The 7,500-nt window shown below is 43.9% G+C and overlaps 1 protein-coding gene across 1 annotated transcript in view; it reads right to left on the bottom strand.

Moving 5' to 3' along the window:
* GRAMD2B (GRAM domain containing 2B) overlaps positions 1 to 7,500 on the bottom strand; it is a 65,974-nt gene that overhangs the window by 37,901 nt on the left and 20,573 nt on the right. The gene's annotated exons all lie outside the window — the stretch shown is intronic.

Here is a 7,500-nt window from a genome sequence, read left to right as displayed (position 1 = left end):
CTTGATCCTGAACTTTCAGTCTCCCAAACTGTGAGAAGTTTCTGCTGTTAGAAGCTCTCCAGTCTATGGGTGTTTTGTTGTAACAGCTGGGACCGAGATGGGCGTGTCTAACCTATGGCCTGTGGGCTGCATGCTGCTTTTGTGAGGAGTTTTTTGCTTATCTGTAGTGTCAGGGCATCATGAAAAGTATGTACAGACCCTTCCTTTTTTGCTAATCAGCTTTCATTAGGGTTTGTGGATTTACTGTGTATCCAAGACATCCTTCCAATGTGTGGCAGAGAAAAAAAAGGTCAAACACCACTGGACTAAGACATCAGGTTTATTTATTTATTTTTTTTAGAGACAGTCTTACTTTATTGCTCTTGGTAGAGTGCTGTGGCGTCACAGCTCACAGCAACTTCCAACTCCTGGGCTTAGGCAATTCTCTTGTCTGAGCCTTCTGAATAGCTGGGACCACAGGCGCCTGCCACAATACCTGGCTATGTTTTGTTGCAGTTGTCACTGCTGTTTTAGCTGGCCGGGGCCAGGTTCGAACCCACCACCCTCGGTATATGGGGCTGGCGCCCTACCCACTGAGCCAAGACATCAGGTTTAGAGGTGCTCTCCAGGAAAGAGAAGGGGAGAAGACCAAGTGGGAGGTGAGAAAGAGAATGGGGAGGAGGAACAGACGCCCTGGAGTGAGGCAGGACCAATGAGAACATTTCTTTATGTTAACCCAAGTTCTCCTTGGATTAAATTTCAATTCTCTTATCTGACCTTAGTAAAATTATACCCATGATAACAAATTTTATCCAGAGAAAGAGAAAGAGAGAGAAGGAATATGCATCATGCCAGAAATACGTGTATTTGGCCAGAAGGAAACTTTTTATCTGTTAATAGCATAGTAACATTTTAGGTTAAAAAAAAGAACAAAAACCCAAGGCCATTAAAAGTACATTTGGAAGAGAGAAACGTTTGCTTTTGTTCTGAAGCCCCTTCTGCTTCCCACGGATGCCGGGCCCTCAGCTAAGCATCGGAGAGAAGAGCTGCCTCCTGCCGCCGCCCTGGGACCTGTGATGACTACACCCTTTCTTCCTTCTCATACTATGTACCCTTCATTTCCTGTAACTCTGTCTTCTGGTCCATGTAGGAGGGGGAAAAGGAGATGAAAAACCAGAGAGAACTAAAAGACCAAGACATGTGGGCATTGCAACAGAGTTCAAAGTTACCCCGAGAGTCCAAAATAGCACCAAAGAGTGCCCAGGACCCTGTCTCTCCCCTCTTTCTTCCTCACTCACTCACACCTGGCGTTACTACTCCCTCAGACCCCTGCATTCTGATCTCACAGTTCTGAGCTGCGTGTGCAGGAGGACGGCATGGTGCGTTCACAGGATGTGCTGAGGTTCCACATCGCACCAAGTCAGCAACCCAGGCATAGGGAGGTACAGATGCCATCAGCACGCATGCAAGTTCTCTTTGCTTAAATGCCAGGGATTATTAAAACTCAGGATTACTCTTCTAGTAAGAAATTAATGGGATTCAACTTTTAGAGAAGAAAGAGATTGTAACTTTTCAAAAACGGGATACTATAGAGAAAACAATTTTCTGTAAAGAGCTTTGATTTAACCAAAACACTCCTGAATCAGACACACTTAGTTAAGGAAACAGTAGTTCATGCTATCCCATGGCAAAAACTATGAGTATAGTTAGTTCAAGATGTAAGGTTTCAAAGTGTTAATGTAATCTACCTAAGAAAATAAATGTCTCTTGTCTGCATTCAGTTTTCCCCAGAATCTATCCCTGTGTTTTACATATAGTAGTGTCAGTAATATGGACTTATTTCATACTGTTATTGTTACATAATATAAAATAGTTTAATATTACACAGGGTGGACATAAAGTTTGTGTGCAATCTACTATGTTAAACTATTTTAAACTGCAAACTTTATGTCCATCCTGTGTATTATATTACTAAAATATAAAATAATTGTGCAAATGTCTCACTGCTGCTGCAATATATTTATCCCAATACTTTATTTTTGAGACAGAGTCTTGCTCTGTCCTTAGGCTAGAGTGCTGTGGCATCAGCCTAGCCCACAGCAACCTCAAATTCCTGGATTCAAGTGATCCTCCTTCCTCAGCCTCTTGAGTATCTGGGACTACAGGCAGCCACCACAACACCCAGCTAAGTTTTTCTTAATTTGGGTAGAGACGGGGTCTTGCCCTTGCTCAGGTTGGTCTCAAAGACCTGAACTCAAGGGATCATCCAGCCTTAGTTTCCCAGAGTGTTGGATGATTACAGATGTGAGCCACTGTGCCTGGCCTACCTCAATATTTTAAATGCAACTAACTTGCACAGGACAGGAGAATTAGATTTAACGTAACTCATACATGACAATTAGTACTTCATTCAGGGAAATAAGCACTGAGTCTAAACAGAAATTTATCTTAGGTATTTCACATCCTTATTTACTGTCCTTAATTTCTCCCGCCACAAAAGTATGTGTTTTCTCTACGGGCACTGAAAATATGCTGTTTTGGAAAACACATCTCTGTCTCTGCTCCCTTCCTTGCCACTCCTTTCTACTGGATTTTCCAGATGACTCTATACTTGCCTTGAGCTTGGCTGTTCTCAAAGAACGCTCACGCCCATGACACCATGATAGCACACTAACCCACATGCCAACCTTTCCAGGCAGGCGTGTAAAAAAGGAATTATCGAAGTCTCACAAACAGGGAAACAAAGATGAGTGTGTCAAGGGCCCGCACAAACCAACCTTGGAGACTGGAGCCTCCATTACTCACAGACATTGACTAGCAGAAAGCTAGGGAAGCCCCATCAGATGTCAACCTCTATGGATTTTACTTCCTTAGTAGTTTCCAGTTAAGTCTCTCCTTTTTCTTTCCCTAGCTTGGCTGGTGTAGCTAGAATCCTCGGGGCCCCTGCCTGGACCACTGTCCCTTCTACTTCATTTCGGTTACTTGTAATCCCTCCTCCTGCTACCCATATGGGAGATCTTTTTGCCTGGTGAGCTTTGAGAAACCCGAACACATCATTCTTTGCTCCCTTGAGAACCCCTCTGGATCTGCACTGCCTACATAAAGCTGAGGTCAGACACAGTAAACAAGCCCTCCACAAGGTAAAGCTTGACTTTCTAGCTTTCAGCCTCTGGGCATGCTCTCCACCAAGCACCCTTCACCTGGCCGCCACGCTGTTGCTGTGGTCTATGTGGACTGACCTCCCTTCTTAGTTCCTTTCCAATACCCTATAAAGTATGATCATCTTGGTGACTATATCACTTTAATAAGGGGTTTACTTAAAAATTATGAATCAGCTATTCTCTTTCCTTGGCTTAGAACCCGAGGCCCCAAAGGGCAGGATACTGGTCTTATCCCCTCTCTGTATCTCTATAAAGATGCTCAATTCATTTACTTTAAACACCTCATGTTCCTTACGCCCACTCTGAAGGCCAGGCTTTCTGATCTCTCACCCTTTTTGGCTACATCAGACAGTATAAATAGCAACCGGAAAGGATGAATTTCACTTGGAATTCCCGGGCTTGGGAAGACGGGCATGGGCAAGGCAGAGAAGTTTTCCGCTGGGGGCTGGATCCTGTCCTGGTAACCTGACACTAAACAAGTGAGGGCGGTCTTGGTGAGGCAACAGTTTGTCCTTCCAGAACCTCCACACAGAGACCAGACAAATGCGTCCCAAGACAGTGGTGGGTAAAGAACATTTCCATTGAGGAAGCTTAATCCTTTCTCTCCTTGAAACTGGGTGAAAGGCGGTGGAGTCTGCCCGGTTACCCAGGCCAAATGATCTCGTCAACACTGGGAAGAGTCTATATGCCTTAGTTTGCTTTACTTCATTAAAAGGGCAATGCTCAAAGAGTGCAGATCCTCAGAAACCAAAAGAAAAGAAGGCTGCTTTTCTTCATTTTACACCTTTTTTTGAAACGGAGAAGGTTCTTTTGCGTGACCTGGGGCTTCCAAAGGTGTAGCTCGCTGCCCAGTTTCTGGGAGTGGCGTCTTCATCAGGGATGTTTATCATACTTCGGTGTCTTAGTAAGGATCTGTTACCCTCGCCCCCGCACCAGTCCTCCCTCCCACAGCCTGCGTCACAGCGCTGCTCTCTGTCACATCTTATTAAAATGTAGAAAGCACAGACAACGTCTCCCTCCCCTAATTTTTAAAAGCTTTGAAGGAAAGAAGCTTTAGGGAGTGTTTCTATCTGACCACCATTGATAACAGGAACAATGGCAGTATTTGAAAATCTGTCATGGTCCTGCCCGATCCCATCAGAAACACTCAGAGTGGTCTCCTTTTTTTTTGCGGGGGTGGGCGGGGTGGGTGGGGTTTAATACTAATTTACAGAATAGCTGAGTAATTAAGGAGACCCATGATCCCATTAGAAACAGATTAGACAACTTTTGAGGGTCAATACTAAACTTACAGAATAGCTGGATAAAAACGTTTTAAACCACTTACTATGAACATTTTCTAACATTTGATATAAAAGTAGATGGGACATTAGAACCCTAAATATGCCAATATGGTTTCATTTATATCCTTGGCCACTATTTCTACCTCTTGTTTGTTTTGAGGCAGATCTCAGACAACATTATGTTTTCTTCTGGAACTACTGCAGTGTGTTAGAAGATAAGGATTCTTAACCACCGACAACAAAAATACCAGTATAAAAAAAGATTCAAATTTGTAACTGATTTTAAAAAATGAGTAGATTCCAGCTGTTCTTCAGGGATGGTATTAACATTATATAGTGTTTAAGGTTGGCAAGGATTAACCATTTTGAGGCACATTGCTGGATAAGTGGGTGCCCAGTAGGGCACTGGGAGGGTTCATGGTCCACAGGGCTCCTGCCAGCACAGCCAACAGGGGGTTACCCACTTTGACATCGCCAGGTACCAGAGTCCCTTTTTTTCCCTACGGTCCTACCTGCACTGGCTATTCTGGAGAGAGGCAGAAATAGAAATGAGTCAACACCGGAGTCAGATTAGGTTTTCTTGAAGAGGGATTCCCAATTACACGGGTCAGCATAAAGCAAGTTGTAATTATGAACAGAATGTATCAAAGCTGATGAGCCACCTGACTGAGGGTGCATGATAGAGCCAGGGACCTGCCCTGTCTGGGCCCATATCAGCTGTTTCCCTTCAACATTCCCTTCCCCATGTCCAAGGGAGAGTTGTGAGAGAAACGTGAGTGGCAGCAGACACAGGTGGTGATGGGGCAGCCAGGCTGCCCACTCCCTCTGGCTCATCAACACTCCATGGCAGCAGGATCTCAAGCTGTGCAGGCCCTTGAGATTGGGTTTTACATGGACACGCTCATTTGTTTTTGAGAATTTGCAGGGTGAGGTCAGACCTCCTGACACAGACAAGCAACAGTTTTGTACTGATTTAAAGAATGAGCAGTATGTGGGTTTGAAACAAAATATGAAATCTTAGGTGCAAAGATAAGCTTTCTTTTTTTTTTTTGAGACAGAGCCTCAAGCTGTCCCCCTGGGTAGAGTGCCATGGCATTACAGCTCACAGCAACCTCCAACTCCTGGGCTCAAGCGAGTCTCCTGCCTCCGCCTCCCAAGTAGCTGGGACCACAGGCGCCCACCACAACGCTCGGCTATTTTTTTTTTTTTTTTTTTTGGTTGCAGCCGTCATTGTTGTTTGGCGGGTCCGGGCTGGGGATTCGAACCCACCACCTTAGGTGTACGTGGCTGGCGCCTTAGCCGGTTGAGCTATAGGCGCTGAGCCAAAGATAAGCTTTCTAGAAAAGAAGTATTCTCAGAATTTGTCAATCAAACATTTGACAAGTTCCTCAAAGGTACCTGTCCCCTTATCCAGGCAAGAGGTCCTTCCCAATTCTTAGAACAAAAACCTACAGAGTTCTGTTTATGAAAAACAGCTCTATGTAACAATAATTCCCAACCTCTCCCTGAATGGGTTCAGATAGCAAACAGGCAAGTTGGCTTCGACAGGGCACTAAAGAAACAACTCTTCTAAGCTGAGGGGCCAGCTTGTTTTCAAGGCAGACCTCTGCACGGCATGGTTTGCTTAGTAGTGGGAGGTAATGGAAAGGACTCTTCTCTGCAGTGGCCGTAGATTCCCTTACCGGCACCCTGGTATGCCCCCCTCCCCCTACTCCTTTCCCCCAAGGTGCTCCACCTAGATTTCTTCTAAATAATGTTCTTTGGAAAAGATAGGTCAGGACTGCTGGTGGTGGTAGTGGTGGTGAAGTGTTGCATCTTTTACAGTTCAGTTTGCTGTTACGAATGTAACAACAGGAATGCAGAAGTCGCTGACAAGAGTCTTTCCAGCACGGCAAGAGAAAGCCAGTTCTACAGAGTGGAGATAGCAAAGGTCTGGGGCAGGAGAGTTATCAGCTAAGTCAACATCTCCACTGGCAGAGCCGCAGGCAATTGGGCAAAGTGTGTCTTGGAAGACAGAGGAGAAGGGGGATTCTGAGGCCATGAGGTTTTGCCAGCAATGCCCTGTTTTCTTTTAACTAATTAATGGGAGGACCCTGGTTCAGCACAGAAATAGAGAGACTGAAACAACACTTATCAAAACCAGGACTGAGACTATAAAGAAGGTTGAAGATCTTCTCTCCTCCGTGAAGGGTCATTTCCGATGTGCTGAGCCATCATCTAAAAGATCAGTCCTTGAACTCCATAAATTAGTGGTCCTTGAAGTGTGGCCTAAGAACCTTCTATGTCAGAACCACCTAGGGAAGGAGACGGGGCTTACAAAAATGCACTTAGCACTACTTCAGATGTTTCTAAGGCTTAAATCTTAAATCCTTTCAAATCTTGGGACTACTGAGCCAAGTGTCAACCAAGCCAAGATGACTGGGCCAAGTGGGAAGTGAATCAATTACTTTTGCTTCTTTCATCCAGCCATCTTTTCAGGGGGGTTGGGAGAGAGTGGGCAAGTTTATCAGCACAAACCAACACTACCGAAAGAATAATTCCCATTAATGGTGAATCTGTAATGCTGCTTCCAGGAAAGAAGTTTTTAATTAGTCTGTGCTGATTTTGGATAATTTAGTATTTTGGATAAGATATCTAATTTTAAAAAAAAGGACCATGTTTAGGTTCCCGTGCTTATGGGAGATACGTTTAGTTGTGGCTTTTATTTTGTTTTTTGCTATGATCTATGGCTGGCAAGGTTTCTACAATGAGCCTCTTAGAACCATATATGTTAATTTAAGAAGTTCTTTTTTAAAAAAGGAGGGAACAGGGACCATATTTGATTTTGGCACAGCAGTTATATACGACATCTTAAACTGGAGCAGATTTCAAGTGAATTGAGGGATTCTGAAAAGGAGGCTCACAGAAAAATCTAATTTTAATAATACATAAATATAAATATACTTTGGGCAATGCATTTTAAGTGGGGTTTTAAATGAAATTTCTTTCAAAATGATGACTGATGTAAATATTCAGATGAAAGGGGAGATGAGGAGTTACTGGGTTAATGTACTAAATTCAAATCCTATCTGTTTTTT

Source organism: Otolemur garnettii, unplaced genomic scaffold, assembly GCF_000181295.1.
Source record: "Otolemur garnettii isolate 467f Iridium unplaced genomic scaffold, OtoGar3 scaffold00160, whole genome shotgun sequence".
Lineage (NCBI taxonomy): Eukaryota > Metazoa > Chordata > Mammalia > Primates > Galagidae > Otolemur > Otolemur garnettii.
Note: the sequence above shows the minus strand (reverse complement) of the source record. Positions and strands in the feature narration are given on the sequence as shown.